Genomic DNA, 17,560 nt, shown 5'->3' on the forward strand with positions numbered 1-17,560 from the left:
GTCAGGTAGGTAGCCCCAAGATTATCACACCAAATCAACGGTGCCTTGTGTTGGAACACCCCTAATTCCTTTAGTAGTGACTGCACCCAGATTATTTCAGTTGTCATGTTGGCAATAGCCTTGTACTCTGCTTCGGTACTCGATCTTGACACTACGGCCTGTTTTCTTGAGCTCCAGAACACCAGGTTTGTTCCAAGGAATACTGCAAAGCCTGACGTGAATCGGCGATCATCAGGGCATCCAGCCACGTCTGCATCAGAGAAGCCCGACAGTGTTGTATGTGCTGATCTCTAAATCTTCAGTCCAAAACCACTGTACCTTTGACATACCTCAGTATGAGTTTTACTGCACTCTAGGGTATATCAGTGGGATTTTGTATGAACTGACTCACTCGATTTACTGCAAACGCAAAGTCATGCCTTGTCATTGTCAAATACTGTAGTCCTCCAACCGTGCTTCTGTATCTAAACTGCTCTTCATTGTTCAGTGAATGGCCTTGTTCTCTAGACAGTCTCTCAGTTGTTGCCATGGATGCGGAAATTGCTCTGCATTTTTCCATACATGCTATTTTCAGCAGATCAAGAGCATAGTGCTTCTGAGATAATATTAGACCATCTCTTTGTTGCTTAACTTCAATGCCCAGGAAATAGTTTAGTGTACCCAGATCCTTGATTGCAAACTCTCCTATGAGCTGCTGCATCAACTTGTTGACTGTACTATCCGAATAATTGGCAATGATGATGTGGTCAACATATATTAACATAGAAACGGTGACCTCTCTATTTCTGAATATGAATAGAGATGCATCTGCTCTCAAGATTTGAAGCCCAGCTCCTGTAATTTCCCTGTAAGCCTTGAATGCCATGCTCCGGGTGCCTGTTCTAGGCCATACAGTGCTATTCTGAATCGACATATGAGATCTGGTAGCTTGTTAGGATCTTGATAGCCTGGAGGTTGCTTCATATACACTTCTTCTTGAAGCAACCCATGAAGAAAGGCATTTTGTATATCTACCTGTCTTAGAGCCCAACCCTTCGAAACTGCCAGAGATAAAATTATTGGGGCAGTGGATGGTTTAACCACTGGGCTGTAAGTATCTAGGTAGTCTACTCCATGTCTTTGTTTAAAACCCTTGGCTATCAGCATGGCCTTGAACGTTTCTATTGAACCATCAGCTTTTTTCTTGATTTTGTAGACCCACTTGCTATCTATGAGATTTATCCCTCTCCTCCGTGGAACTAGTTCCCAGGTCTGTGTTGTGTACTTGTGTTAGAGATTAGCCCCCAGCGACGAGCTGGCTTGCTAATCTTCCCCAGCGGAAACGATGATTAGATCTATCTGAGACGAACATGCACGATCACAGACGACACCGGAGGCACGATATTTGTTAACAAGGTTCAGTTAAAGTCTACATCTCCGGGCATGACTACGGGTGCTCCTCCCCGTATCAATAGCTATGCCAGCATCTGGGCACACCGCGGCAGTGCCACACACCCAAGCCAAGCTATCTTGTCGTCTTACGGTTACAATAGGGTTGGCCTCATATTTATGGCCCCCTAGATTAGAGTACGACTAGAACTCTATCCTAGACCCTAATACAATGGTCAAACTTTCATTTTAAAGACTATTCTAGAAATTTATATGCCTTATATTATGGGATGGAGTGAGTAATATTTTAGTTTTATTTGAATTTAAGCTTGGTACGCTTACCGCTTTTATGATAGACTTAGGATCCCACTCGAATATACATATCACCCCATTTACATTTTCATCCTCGCTTTAGATGTTTACCGCTTTTACGGCAGACAAATACAAAGGATATGCCCTTGTTTATATGGTCATACCATTTCTCCTTGACAGGCTCCACATACTGCTTTTCCGCAGCAATAGTATTGGCTCTGAACTACATATTATATCACTTTACTTATACTTTCATCCTCACTTTGGAGGCCACCCCACAGCCATATCATGTCTACCACTTTCATAGTTAACACATACTTACTCCCTTCGTTACGTGCCACGACCATATCATGTCCCCTAGAGCCACAGCTATATCAAAGGCCACCTACCCCACTTTCATCCTTACTCACAGCTGATAAATACTTAGACACATATGCACACGTGTTGTGAGGGTATTTGGTCTCCCACTACAAAATTTGTCTACGGCCGAACCCTTCCGAGGGGCCAACCCGCATATGTGTATCATCTTGTTTACAATTCTGTTCTCGCTTCATGTAAAAGGGTTAACCTGGAGGTAATATATTTGAAACATGAGGTCCTATAAGCTGGTCCAAACGTAAAAAGTCAACCACGGTGTGACTAATTCCACCCAAAGCACACATTATCCACAACGGGCTAAAAATAGGACACTAATGGACCAGGGTATTTACAATTTTAATAACCACTATTTAAAATAATATATAATGGACCTCTTTCTTTTAAAAAAGGGAATCAAATTTTATTTTATATTTGATGTAAAAAAATTTAAGTTAATTTAGATCATTGATAATCTAACAACCTAGCATATTTTTTATAATTTTTTGTCAAATATTCATGAATTATAATGAAACCATATTTAAATTTAATGTGATAATTCTGGCTCACGGGTACATATGCGCCTGTTATCGCAAGAACGAATCTCTCATAGAGTGGTGTTGTAATCTTAATAGTTTGTCGTAAAAAAGAGACAACATAAAATGGTGCTCCAAGAGTACCTATATTTTTTAAAAAGAAAACCTAATGTGTTAGTAGCTAATGGGGCAGCTCCTTCGTGTAAGAAAACTAAACAAAATTTACCCTACTGTATATATGCTCTTGGTGGAAGGACACTGGCCACTACAGGAAATCTGAAAACTTTCGGCGGCCTAAGTGTAGCCCCCAAAAATAGTAGAAAATTTTGGGCGGCCAGATTGCGGCCACCGAAAATAACTAATTTTCAGCGGTCATGGAAACAGACGCCGAAAATTAAGTAATTTTCGGTGGCTTCAGAGTCCAGCCCTCGAAAGCTAATTAATTTTCGGCAACCAGACCTTGTAGCCGCCGAAAATTAGGTAGGTAATTTTGGGCGGCTAGACACTGTAGCCATCGAAAATTGTGCCCACCTTATCTCTTTCTTCCCCATCTGGCTTCTTTCCTCAACCAGCCCGCCACCCGCCCGCCCAAGCCGCTGCGCCGCCGCGCTCGCCCACCCGCCCCGCGCCTTGGCGCCGCCGAGCTCCGCGCTCGCCCCAGCCCGCCCGCACGCCAGCCCCGCCACGCATGCGCCCCCGCGTGGGCTGTGCCGCACGCCCCGCCCACGCTCGGCCCGCACCCACGTCGCCCTGTGCCTGCGCGCACCAGCGCCACCCGTGCCCACGTGCCCGCGCCGCGCCGAGCCTGTCGTCCAGGTAATTTTTTTATTTCTTTATTAAATAGTTAATTTTCTGCGGTTTTGTATATTTGGCCGCCGAAAATAGCGATTAGAAGTTTATTAGTATGTATTAGAAATTAATTTTTCAAATGTTAGGTAGTTATTAATTATTGTTCATAATACTTTCTTAAATAATTAATGAATTTTACATGCTAATTTAGTTTAGACCTTTTGTAATAGTGGAAGTTAAATTAAAAATAATAATAATTAGATAATAATTTTTTTAAAAATGTCTAATAATTAGTCAATAAGCCGAGTTTAGTTTAGTTTAGTCTATTTGAATACGTAAATCCGCAGTGGATGAGGTTTCCGTAATATAGTTTTGTTAATATTATCTGGCCTTGGAAATACAATAGTAAAAATGAGATTATCAAACAATAATTTATTTTACTGTTTGAACTTGCACATAACAGTAGAGTTACGAAAACTATGCGTCACCCATTTTGGACCGGCACATTTCACGTGCCTTGCGCATGTGAGATGTGCCGGTCTGGAATTGTCCTTTTTTGGACAGCCTCGGAGTAACCGATACAGTGTGGTATTTTTTATGGTGCTGCACAAATAGGAATATAATTGTGATATCTGTGAGAGCATCTCATTGGGTTCAAATAGGTATATTCAATATGATATGATGCTTATATACAAAATATAAAGTCTACCTCCCCCGCTGTGTATAGAACGTCGTCCACATCTTACCTTGGACTATAAAATCATATGTTTTGCACCTCAAAGTATCGAAAACCATTTCGCAAAAAAAGTATCAAAAAATAGGCAAATAATATATTTTGTGGAATGACCTAATATATCATGCCAAAGCGGTATCTCTTATACAAGATATAGTTTCTTGTGTCTATTATTAAATGCTTTTCCACATGATAAAAAAACCCTAATTAATGAGTATAACATTACCTATTCGGAGTATCCTTTTTAAGCAACAATATTTTGGTTTAGACTGATATGAAGGGTCAAGCACTTTAGTTGCCCAGATTCATTGAAGGCCGGTACATACAAGCGAAGTTGAAGGTACATACAGCTTTTGACCTAAAAAACAAAAGAAACAGCGATCGATCGTGAAGTCATCTTCTAACATGTTGCAACCAAGGAAGATGCAATTTCTAGATCTAGTCTAACCACCTTGCAATATTTTAGGAGGGCCTAGCTAGGACTCCTAGATAGGTTGACCTGTTGGCTATAAAAAGACCCAATAATGACCCATCCACACAATCACCAACTGAGCTAGCTTCCCGCCGCCTATCTTCTCCCTTTTCCATTTCGTCATAATCACAATCAGGCAAGCAATAAGGTAGCTGATCCACTGGTAGCTAGCTAGCTAGCTAGAGGGAGCATAGCTGGCAGTACTCGTGCTGCATTTAAGGGGCCTTGCTTATCGCCGTATGGATCGTGCTACTCCATTCATCGATGGCTCAGCCGCCGCAGTCGCCGGCACCAGCATCATCGCCATCGCTAGGGCCGTAACTGAGATTCCGAGGCCCCTGTGTGAAACAAAACTTGAGGCCCTACATTAAAAGGAAATGACTAAAATTTTATAATAAAAGAACTTTTTTACAAAGAAATAAAGCACAAAATGTTTCATACCCATATCTAACCAATCTTCGACTAAAAAGTACCAATCGCCTCATATTCTTGGAAATAAAATCATCAATTATGTCTTCATATTTGATATTCTCCAAAATATCGCTTTCAAGTGCTATTGTCGCTAATCCATTGAGTCTTTCTTGTGTCATGGTGCTGCGCAAGTATGACTTTAACAGCTTCAATTTTGAAAAGCTCCGTTCAGCGGATGCAACAATCACAGGCACAGTCAACAAAATTCTATATGCAACAAAGGCATTTGGAAAACATCCCATTTGTTTCACAAACTTCAGAATAGCAGCAGCTCCAATTTATTCCTTTGGGATGAAATCTTGAAGCAATTTCAACTCCATAAATAATTCTTTGCCATCAATATCAGAATCTTCACCATTTTTAAGTGCAGCCGTAAGGTTACCACAAGCAGAGAACAGACTTTTGTCATTTAAAGAGCACAACTTTTGCAAAGTGATTAAGAAACCAAAAATACTTTCAAATCCCTTGTACTGTTCAAACCGTCTAATAAGTGAAGCAATGGTTTGATCAACAATTGGTATGAAGTAGTTAATTCTGATCGACTCTTCTACAGATTGTACAACAACAGATGCATCATCAGGGGTCTCATCGAATTGCCTTTTCCTTTTGCTATTACGTCTAGTGGGAAATGTTTGTTCTATATCCATTTTCTGTGCTATTTCTTTTGCTGATTCCAAAGCATTTGAAAAACCAATTTCTCTATACTTTTTAAAGTGCGAAACCAACCCTTCCACTTTCTCAATAGCAACATCAATAAGCATATCCTTTTCTTGCAACTGCTTGCTGACCAAATTAATAGCAAATAGTATTTCATACCATAAAACAATTCCCACTAAAAATTCATAGTCACCAAGTTCATTCGTTGCTAAGGAATAAGCTTCACTGCATATATTATCTTCATTATCAGTTTTAGATACATGGAGCAAAGCCTCTCGTATGTCATCCATTTGAAATCTTATAGCCTTAACACTATTGACATGACTCTCCCAGCGAGTAGATGATAATGATTTTAGAGTCAATCCCGATATATTATCTTTCAATATCTGACATCTCTTGGTGAATTTAGCAAATATTGTATAGATCCGTTGTATGATTCCAAAAAAGGAATTTGCTTTAGTACAAGACTTTGCCATGTCACATGAAGTTAGATTAAGACTATGACAAGCACAAGAAGAATAAAAGGCCCTAGGATTATTGATGTCCAAAAGTTTCTTTTGTACCCGTTGGTTTTTCCCTTTCATATTTGATCCATTATCATATTGTTGTCCTCTCACATTATCAATATCAAGGCCAAGATTCTCTAATTCATTTTGCAAGACATCAAACAATCCTTGTCCAGTAGTATCTTTCACATCTAAAAAACCCAAGAAGATTCCTCAATGCAAACAGAATTGGAAGATGTATCAACATACCTTATGATCAAAAATAATTGTTCTTGATGGCTAGTGTCTGGAGTACAATCAAGAATAACCGAAAAATACCTTGATTTCTTTATCTTCTTAATTAATTCACACCTGATGACAGCAGCTGGCAGATTTATTATTTCATTCTGGATGCCATGACCAAGATAATGTATACGTGTTTCATCATTGGTAATGTGTTGAACATGCTCTTGCATAACAGGGTCAAATTCAGCAATTGCCTCGACCATGCCCATAAAATTCCTTTTGTTGTCCTGGTACAACTTACTATTACAGCCTCTAAATGCTAAACTATGTTTAGCAAGGAATTTCACAATCAAAATAATTCTCAGTAAATCTTTCCTCCAATGATCCTTTTGTTTCTCAATTTCTCGCTGAGCAACTTTATCAATTGTTTGATTTTTATCAAATCTGAGACGCAAGTTGTACCAATTGGCCATACTCATGATATGTTCTGCACTAGTTTCATGCTCTTTAAGCCTGTTGCTAAGATGTGACCAATCAGAGAAACCCTCATTTGATAATTGACCTTTTGTTTGCCCTTTTTTTAAAAACTTGCAACAAAAATAGAATACTTTATCCAGCTCTTTACAATACACCAACCATTCTCTGTCGCGCTTCTCTCCATTTCTTAAAATTCTAGTGTAATGTGCAGCGGAGAACTTTCTATTAAATCGGTCTTTAGGGCCTTTTTGAATAGATAGGTCTCTTTTAGGACCCTTTTGAAGCAAAATGTCAAGCATTGTTTTATCAAGTGAATCCCAATATATTGGATCAAATATATCAGGCTGAACAGGCACACCAAAATCATTGTTTCTTTCTGAACTAGCTGATCCATTGAGGGTACCATCAACACCATTGGCATCCTCTTGAATTTCATTAGTATCTGAAGTGTGAAGCTTAGCATTCTTAGGATTAACTACTGGATCAATTTCTAAAGCGTGAGCATATCCACTATTACCACTAGAACCTCCAGTACCAGCAGCTTCAACATTACTTGCAGTATGATTTTCTGTAACTACTTGACCTTCTTTAACAACAAACCTATCAAGGGCACCCTTTTGTCTTTGAGCAAGCAATTCAAGTCTTTTTTTCTTCTTGCGTTTTTCACAACCAGAATCATATTTTCTAACTCTAGAATACATGATAGATAAAAAGGCTCCCTGATTTATAAAAAAAATGAAGACCTAGTTACGTATATGTCATGTGAAGCAATGTAAAAGGGGCTGGTAAATGGGAAAATCAGTTTATGAGATTGAGATTACCTTAACGTGAATACGTGATTGAATATTAGATGAAGCAAAGATGGCCAACAGCAGCACGGGAGGATTGAAGATTTGAGGAATAAACAAACGGATGACCCACGGCCACGGCACCGACAGGATCGATCTTGGTGAAGGTGGCTTCTCAAATGGTGGCCGGCACTGCCGCACTGGCAGGATGGCGGCGGCAGCGTGGAAGTCTGGAAGGCTAGAAGTCTAGAAGACAATCAGTAGAATTCGGAACGATCGTCCATGCTAGCAGCAGGTCATAGGGAGAAAACCGATATGCGCTAACAGGCCTGTGCTCTAATGCCTAATGGGCTACTTGTGTGGTTTTCGTTGCTTCTTATTGAGCGCGATTTTTTCTTTTTTATATTTAAAAAAAATCAAAATTTTAAAAATATATGTTCGTTTTGAAAAATTTCAAAAATATACCCCGGTCGCCCTATGGGGGGCGACATGCCCTAAATGTAATTTTTTTCTTCAAATTTGCAACGAGGTCCCTGGCCGGGGGCGCGCGGGTGCAAGGGGGGCCGGGTCTTACCCCGCATTCTACCCCCATTCCCTCCTCATTTGAGGCCGAAAATTCCACAAAAAATCCAGAAAAAAAAAGAGGGGTGAGTAGAAGGGAAGCGGCGAAGCCCTGCCGGATTGCGCACTTGTGATCTGCAGGTTAGTACATTTAGCTTATATATATTTCCATTGGTATTGTAGAGTAATTTAATTTAATTAGTGCTATAGTAGAACCATTTAAGTCGGAGTTTAATGATACTTTAGTTACGTAGTAGTAAATTAGTTTAGAAAATTAGTACTACGCGTTTATTATTATAATTGTAGTACTATTAGAGACGTGTTTATAAATTAATTACGATTTAGAATAGAGTTTCGCATATGCAGTATAGAATTTGAGTGTCATCACGTAGTTATGAATACTTATATGTTGTAGTTGAAATTCATACTTAGTTTTTATGGATTATTGAATAAGATAGTGAAGTAAAGAGTATAACTCGATAAGTATTCTGTGATATACAGATATGTCGAGCAAGATGCAGTTTCAAGTATTTTATGGTGACTACAATGTTTTGTATGGGCCAAATACAGTAGACCTTTCTGCCTTTAAGTGCACATCTAGCGCCATAGATAAACCTCTGGAAATGAGTTTTGGTTCCATATGTAAGTGGCTGCGGCGTGGGTTCCATGTTGATCCGTTGACACATGTGATGACCGTCCAGTCTTTTGTTTAATTGGGAGGTAGAAAGTGATTTATGGAAATTGATGATAATACACAGCACTGATGACTGGTAGAAGTACATGCAAGCAGCTCTAGAGCGTGGGTGGCCTCTGGCCATTCTTGTTCAAATCCGGGAGAAGACACAAAATGAAATCCAACATGGTGCAGATCAAGCAACTTCGAGTATTCGAAGAGAGACCAACTATGTTGAGCAAGATGAGTCAGAAGAGATAGAGAACCAAAACATCGGACCACAGGGCCTTGCTGATGAGGGAGAGAGGATACATAGCATTGTGGACGAGATGGAGGCAGAAGACCAAACCGCAATAGAGATGGAAGAATATGATGGCTCATCTGATGACGAGCAGTACTCATTGCCAAAAGAGTGGAAGGAGCATGGTTTTGGCAATCATGTCGCAGAAGACGTACGAAATCAGGAGTGGGAGTACAGAGGGAATGAGGTAGTGCAAGGTGCAACATATCCAAACATTGAAGTCGTAAAAGATGCTGTGAGACTATGGGCAATATCATTGAAACGAGAATTTAGAGTCGTAAAGTCTGGCAGTAAAGAATATGAGGTGAAGTGTGTGAATGATGGATGTCCATGGCGAGTACATGCATTCAAGGGAAAATGAAAGTCGAACTGGAAATGTTCCATTGTGATAGAGCACACTTGTTTGCTGTCAGAAGTTCTTCCCTCGCATCGCAATATATCATGCGACTTCGTTGCAAAGAAAATATTTGGGTTGGTTATGGACAACCTAAATATGTGCCAAAAATGATTGTTCGACACATTGAGTAGACTTACCAGTACACCATTAGTTATTTGAAGGCATGGCGGGCTAAACAAAGGGTGTTCGAGATATGGTTTGGCACATACGAGGCATCATATGATAACCTACCTCGTATGTTATCACAGGTTGCTGCTAGAAATCCTGGAAGCTTTTATGACTCATACCTCGTACCAGCCGTGACTAGGGGGCAAAGCATTCTACAACAAGCCTTCTTTTGACTAGGTGCCTGTGTTAGGGCATTTCAGTGTTGTCTTCCGGTGATCTGCATTGATGGCACATTTCTGACTGGAAGGTATAAATGTCAGATACTCACCGCAATCGGGGTAGATTGCAACAACCAAATAGTTCCGCTCGCATTTGCATTTGTTGAGAATGAGAACTTAGACAGTTGGTATTGGTTCCTTGAATGAGTGAAGGTTCATGTTGTTGCTGCACGTCCAAATGTGTGCCTTATTAGTGATAGGCATGCAGGTCTGGTGCAATCAATACTGAAATTGCAACGTGGAACTGCAACAACGCCTCTATTGTGGCCCGATGTCCAAAACAGGTGGTGCATTAGGCATATGTGTAGCGAAAATGGCCTCTCATGCCATATTTCAATATATTGTTTTGGCGATTGATGACACACACAACACTTGGACTAATATGATTGTTAAGATAATCATTCTCAGGCTTTTAGGTTCAAGTGACGCCATGGTATTTTGGTGCAGAAGGGAGTCAAAGCCAAGTCAGCTTATAGGCACCGGATGAACCGATGGTTCAAAAAGGGGCATCAGTGCATTGGGCGTACTGTGTTCCAGAGACGATGCAAGTCGCACAAGAGCCATGCCTTCAGCACCGGTTGAACCGGTGAAGCATCGGTGCATACCATCGGTGTAATGACGTTAGGTGTCAGGAGTTCAACGGCTACTTCGGGTTATGAGTGACCGGATGAACCGACGCTACCCCAGCCAGAGGTATCGGTTCATCCGATGATACGCAGATTTTCTGCTGATCGTTGGAGCAACAGCTACAAGACTTGGTGGCCTATATATACACCTCACCCCGGCCATTTGAAGCTTGCTGGAGTTGCTGAACATCCCACACACACCCAAGAACATCTCCAAGTCATACAAGAGCATCAAGATCATATCCTTAGCTTTTAGCACTAGCTTATAAAGTGTGAGTGCTAGAATAGCTCTTAGTGAGTGAGATTGCAAGGCCTTGAGCCTTTGTGCTGTGGTTCTCTAGTGAACCAAACAAGAGCTTGGTGCGCCGGCCTCCTTGGAGCTGCGAAGCTCGCCGGTAACGTCATCGACCCTGCGACTTGGTGTGGAGCGGCGACGACATCTTTGTGCGGCGGACGTGGAGACCCCCATCCTTTGTGGAGAAGCTCCTTAGTGGAACCCGGGGGCCAAGGTGACCGTGATTGTGTTCACGGAAAAGACTTGGTGGCCGAGTAGCAATACTCTTAGTGAGTGCTACAACAACGTGGATGTAGGCGTGCCTTTGTGGCTAACTGAACCACGGGATAAACATCCGCGTCAAGAGTTTGTTATCTCCTATCCCGCTCTTTAAGCTTCCGCATTTAATACTTGCAACCTTTGTGCCTTTACTTTCATAGAATAGTTTCTTATTAGGGAAGGCTATATGGTGCATAACTCTTTTGGGATAGGGGTTTCACACTAGGACAACCTAGTTGCACATCTAGATAGCTTGAATTAGTTTAAGTTTTGTGCAAACTAGTTGGAGCCATAGGTCAAGTTTTTTATTAGTACCTAATTCACCCCCTCCCCCTCTTAGGTTAGAGCACCCGATCACTTTCAATATGGGTGCAAACTTCTATGACCACTTCAAGAACAAGGATCTTAAGAACATGTTTAAGAGGTTGTGCACCCAAAATCAACAGAGAAAATTCAATGCATTATGGCAGATGCTTGATCAATTGACTGTAGAGCTAGTGAAGGTAAGGGCATCAGGAGCAAGCACAATTCAGGCTGCAGAGGCTAGGGATTCAATTGAGAAGCCATTTTCACACTGGATTCGAGGTGCACATAAGGAGAAATGGTCATTCCTTTATGATACCAACGGAATACGGTATGGTATTCAGACAACGAACCATGCAGAGTGTTTCAATATGGTTATGCGTTCTTGTCGTGCATTTCCTCTTGTGGGAATTATTGAGTTCATCATGTATGGGTGCATGAAGTATTTTAGAGAGCGTTACATGGCTGCAAGCATAAACATCAGCAACCCCCAAATTCAGTTTTGCACAAGAGTGACACAATATATACAACAGAAGATTGAAAAGGCCAAACTGCACCGCGTCATATCGACAGGTACAATGGAGCATAGATTTGAGGTTCCATGCAAGGATAGAACTGGTCGTGGTATCCGTAGAGATAGGGTGGTACATGAGAGTTTGATTACAGTAGATGGCAAAGCCTTCAGCTCCTGCATGAAGCCTAAGTTATTGCATTTGCCATGCTCGCATCTCATTGCGGCATGTGCAGAGTCTGGGTTGCAGCCAGGAGTATTTGTTTCACCTTACTTCAGCAAGGAAGCAGCTGTATCCACCTGGGGACATGAGGTATACGGGATTGGAATAGTGGGACCTTTCATTCAGGATAATGAGAATAAGATGTTTATTTCTGATCCAGCCACTAAGAAAGGCAAAGGCCGCCATCAGACACGTCGTATTCGGAATGGTATGGACGAGTCCGAAGCAAGCAAGGCACAAAAGCGTTGCAGCCAATGTGGAGGATTGGGTCACAAATACAAAAAGTGTCCTCAGAATGCACTTCACGATGCTGCTGACATCGGTCCTTCCGGAAATCCCAGAGATGGAGCACCTCCTACGTTCAGACGACCATAGGCGAGAATTGCTCGTGGAAGGCACTCGGTGTCATGATCCACAATTGTATCGAACATATCTGTAATATGTAGTAATCGTGCGTCTAGTTTGTATGGAACATATCTGTAATGTATAAATATCGTGCGTGGAGTTTGTATCGAACATATCTGTAATATGTAGTAATCGTGCGTCCAGTTTGTATGGAACATATCTGTAATGTATAAATATTGTGCGTGGAGTTTGTATCGAAGCTATTTGTAATATGTAGTAATCGTGCGTGGAGTTTCTATCGAACCTATCTGTAATGTATAAATATTACGCGTCTAGTTTGTATGAAACATATATGTACCTATGTGTTCTCATATATTTTTGAATGCAGGTATGGAGATGGACTCCTTGCTAGACCCAGTTATCGACTCGAGCCACCGGTCTTACTTTGCAGCAGTTGAGCACCGAGCCCTAGAGGTGCTACGTCCTCGTCCACCCGGGGAGGCGATCTCTATACACCACGATTGGGTTGACATGTATGTAATGAAATATTATTGTTTGTCACTTATGTATTCGTCGGTATTCCTTTGTTTCGACAATTTTGTTTATTGCAGGTTACGTGAGTCCGGTCTATTGACTCTGGGCCGTCTTGTCGAGGGTTGGCCTATTCAGCTCGACCGATCCCTCCTGACGGCGCTCGTTGACAGATGGAGGCCGGAGACACACGTTACATTTTCTTGTGTTCCTCGATATATGGGTCAACCAAGGATGATTGTTGAAGAACCATATAATGCGCTTTCTTGAATGAGAAATCATTTGCGCAGACATAAGATTTCTTTCCTAATGTACCCTTTCCAGTTAGTCTCCCCTCATATCGCGATTCAGGGACTCCAATCAGTTTAAGGTCATCAATAAAGTCAACACAAAAGTCAATGACCTCCTCAGTTCCGTAGGCACTGGCGATGCTTCCTTCTGGACGAGCTCGATTACGAACACATTTCTTGAGTACCCCCATGAACCTTTCGAATGGGAACATGTTGTGTAGAAATACTGGTCCGAAGATATCAATCTCTTTGACAAGGTGCACTAGAAGATGTGTCATGATGTTGAAGAAAGATGGTGGAAATATCAGCTCAAAGCCAACAAGACATTGCACCACATTATTTTGCAGCTTTATCAAATTCTCCGGGTCAATTATCTTCTGAGAAACTGCGTTGAGGAAGGCACATAGCTTCATGATGGTTAACCGGACGTTATCAGGCAGAATCCCCCGCAGCACAACCGGAAGAAGTTCGGTCATAAGCACATGGCAGTCATGGGACTTGAGATTTGTAAATTTCTTCTCTGCAAAATTTAAGATTCCTTTTATATTGGATGAGTATCCAGATGGAACCTTTATACTGCTCAAGCAGTCAAACATGGTTTGTTTCTCTTCCTTGCTAAGAGTATAGCTGGCAGGACTTAAGTATTGTCGTCCATTATCTCGCTGTTGTGGATGTAAGGCATCTCGTTCTTCCATACATTGCAATTCTTGACGTCCTTCTACTGTATCTTTTGTCTTTCCGTACACTCCCAAGAATGCTATCAGGTTGATGCAAAAATTCTTCGTGAGGTGCATCACATCAATTGCATGACGAACATCTAAGACTTCCCAATATGGTAGCTCCCAAAATATAGATTTCTTCTTCCACATGGGCGCCATTCCGTTTTCATTCGGAATTGGTTTGCTACCAGATCCCTTTCCAAAAATAACTTCTAGATCTTTTACCATGTTGAAGACGTCTTTACCACTATAGTGCATCGGTTTTGTTCGGTGGTCCGCTTGGCCTTTGAAATGCTTGCCCTTCTTTCGTACCGCATGCCTGATGGGAAGAAACCGACGATGACCCATGTATACAACCTTCTTACAGTGAGTCAACCATATATTATCGGTATCATCTAAACAGTGTGTGCATGCTTTGTATCCCTTGTTCGAATGTCCTGACAAGTTACTAAGAGCAGGCCAGTCATTGATCGTTACGAACAGCAATGCTCGTAGGTTGAAGTTTTCCTGTTTGTATTCATCCCACATCCGTACACCTTCATCGCCCCAGAGCAATAAGAGTTCTTCGACCAATGGTCTTAGATACACATCAATGTCATTTCCGGGCTGCTTTGGATCCGGGATAAGCACTGGCATCATGATGAACTTTCGATTCATGCAGAGCCATGGTGGAAGATTGTACATACAAAGAGTCACAGGCCAAGTGCTATGACCACTGCTCATCTCACCAAAAGGATTCATGCCATCCGTACTCAAACCGAACCTTATGTTTCTCGAATCCAACTCAAATTCAGGGTACGTTCTATCTATTTTTCTCCACAGCGACCCATCAGCGTGGTGTCTCAACATCGAGTCTTTCTTGCGTTCCTCTTTGTGCCATCGCATCAACTTAGCATTATCTTTATTTCTAAACAGACGCTTCAAACGTGGTATTATAGGCGAATACCACATGACCTTCGCAGGAACTCTCTTCCGGGGAGTCTCCCCTCGACATCTCCAGGATCATCTTTTCTAATCTTGTAACGCAATGCACTGCATACGGGACATGCATCCAAATTCTCGTACTCGCCTCGGTAGAGGATGCAGTCGTTGGGGCATGCATGTATCTTTTGCACTTCCAATCCTAAAGGGCAAACAAGTTGTTTGGCTTCATACATTGTGGCAGGCAATTCTTTGTCCTTAGGAAGCATTTTTTTAACAAGTTTGAGTAATTCACCAAATCCCTTGTCGGATACACCATTTGTCGCCTTCCATTGCAGCAACTCCAAGGTGGTGCCAAGTTTCTTCAATCCATTTTGACAATCTAGGTACAACAACTTACGGTGGTCCTCTAACAACTTCTGGAACTCCAATCTCTCCGTTTCACTCTCACAGTCTGCTGCACATTGTGCAATGCCTGCCCCAGATCGTCGCTGGGATCATTTTCTGCTACATCTACTTCGGGCTCTTCCATGGGAATATTGTCATCGAATGCACCGATTCCAGCATTCCCGGGAAAGTGGTCGTCAAAATCTTCTTCTTCATTGTCTTCCATGGTAACCCCCTGTTCTCCATGCTTCATCCAACAAACATACTTCTCCATGAAACCATTTGCGAAAATGTGGCTGTGTAGGATTCTTGAAGATGAGTAATCCTTGTTATTGTTGCAATGAACACACGGGCAGCACATAAAACCATTCTGCTTGTTTGCCTCAGCCACAGACAAAAAATAATGCAGGCCATCAATGAATTCTTTCGAATGTCGGTCAGTATTGTACATCCATTGCTGGTCCATCTATATTTTAAATAAATCGATTTGAATTCTTTACACGTATCGAATAAATAAAATATATCAAACCTAAATTAAACTAAATGTAACATAACATGAATAATTAAAAGATATGCAATATCCATCATACATCTTGGTTAATTAAAAGGAGTACTTAATCCATTACAGAACTTAACAAAGGAGTACTATACATGAAACTTAAAAATTCGGACAACAACACATAGGTTTTCAACCGTCCTTGCGTTGGGACGCAGAATGCTCTAACGGATTTCTTGCTGGCGCAGAAGAAGATGGCGGAGCTGAAACCTCCGAGTTTGGTGGTGACGAACCGTAACGCCGCAATAAATCCTCAAGATCAAACGGAGGTTCCTCGCCCCTTGTCATGCATTCTCTAAATTTTTTTTCCAAATAACGGAGCGCTGCCCTATGAAAAGCACTAGGTTTTTTGGACCGACAACCTACTCGAGTTGTGCCCTTCTCTCCATAAGGACAACGATCACCCCCACCGGCGCCACTCCCTCCAGCTGCTGAAGCCATATTTTTCTGAAAAATACCTTTATTTTCCACAAAATTATAAATTCTTACCATTTCAATGCAAAAATTATTTACTAGTACAATTACAATGATCAGATTAATAACTCTTGCAAATAACAATGAAATCATACATATAAAAAAGACGAAATGTATTATTAATCCTCAAGAAATCTCTAATTAATTGAAAGAAATCTCTATAACTTCTAATTACTTTGACACCATTCAGTTCCAGGAGTACACTCTTTTCAATATCTAGAAACCCTCTAGAAGAAAAATAAATCTTTATTTCTGAAAATGTATATGTCAGTAACCTCAACCCTGCGGTGATGACACTGCCTTTCGGGGGGACACTTTGCGAAACAAGGATATCACCAATCGGCCAGTCGCAGCACCAACATTTACGATTAATAGGCACAGCACTTGGCACAGGCAGCGTGCTCGTTGATATGCTCTCAGTACAACAACGGCCATGCTGACTGCGTCAAATGCTGTCTTCTTATCAATCAGAAGTGATGGTGATGCGACCAACCGATTCGCGACGTCCTTATAGCGCATCGTGTATCCCCGAAAGGTAGTGCCATCACCGTTGGATGGAGATTAACAATGTATACTTGTTTCGAAATAAAGATTTTTTTAGCTTCTAGATGGTTTCAATGTGAGACTGAATAAATACATCACTAGAGTGTCAAAATAATCCATTCATAATACAAAAAATTCTAATATACTCATTTCATTAATTTATTCATGAATACAAAAATCAACTATCCACAATATAGTCATATATACAAGTACATCACATGAAGTGTCTACACTCATTCTAAAAATTTCTACTATCCACGTACTCATCTAAATCTAAAAGAAAATCACACCTACATATGCAATCTAGCTAAATGTCCAAGAAGTGAGCTAGCTACACATTTTCTCTATTTCTAAAGCATGAAATGAGCTATACAAGCCAAGGAAGAAGAGAAAAACAAGCCCCAAACCTTTAGCGCCGATGGATGGACAGGGAATCAAAGATCTTCACAAATGTGGTGTAGAAATGAGCAAGAACTCCTCTCTCCCGAGCCAAGAACAGCAAGAAACAAGTGAGCTGAATGGCTCGGGCGGGGGGAGAGGGAAGGGGATAAGGGGGCCAAGGCCTTTTGTCC

General features: G+C 41.3%; 1 pseudogene; it reads right to left on the reverse strand.

The window, feature by feature from the left end:
- Positions 1-4,833: 4,833 nt before the first annotated feature.
- On the reverse strand, positions 4,834-7,601 carry LOC120639976 (annotated as a pseudogene).
- Between the last annotated feature and the right edge of the window lie 9,959 nt (positions 7,602-17,560).

Source organism: Panicum virgatum, chromosome 7K, assembly GCF_016808335.1.
Source record: "Panicum virgatum strain AP13 chromosome 7K, P.virgatum_v5, whole genome shotgun sequence".
Lineage (NCBI taxonomy): Eukaryota > Viridiplantae > Streptophyta > Magnoliopsida > Poales > Poaceae > Panicum > Panicum virgatum.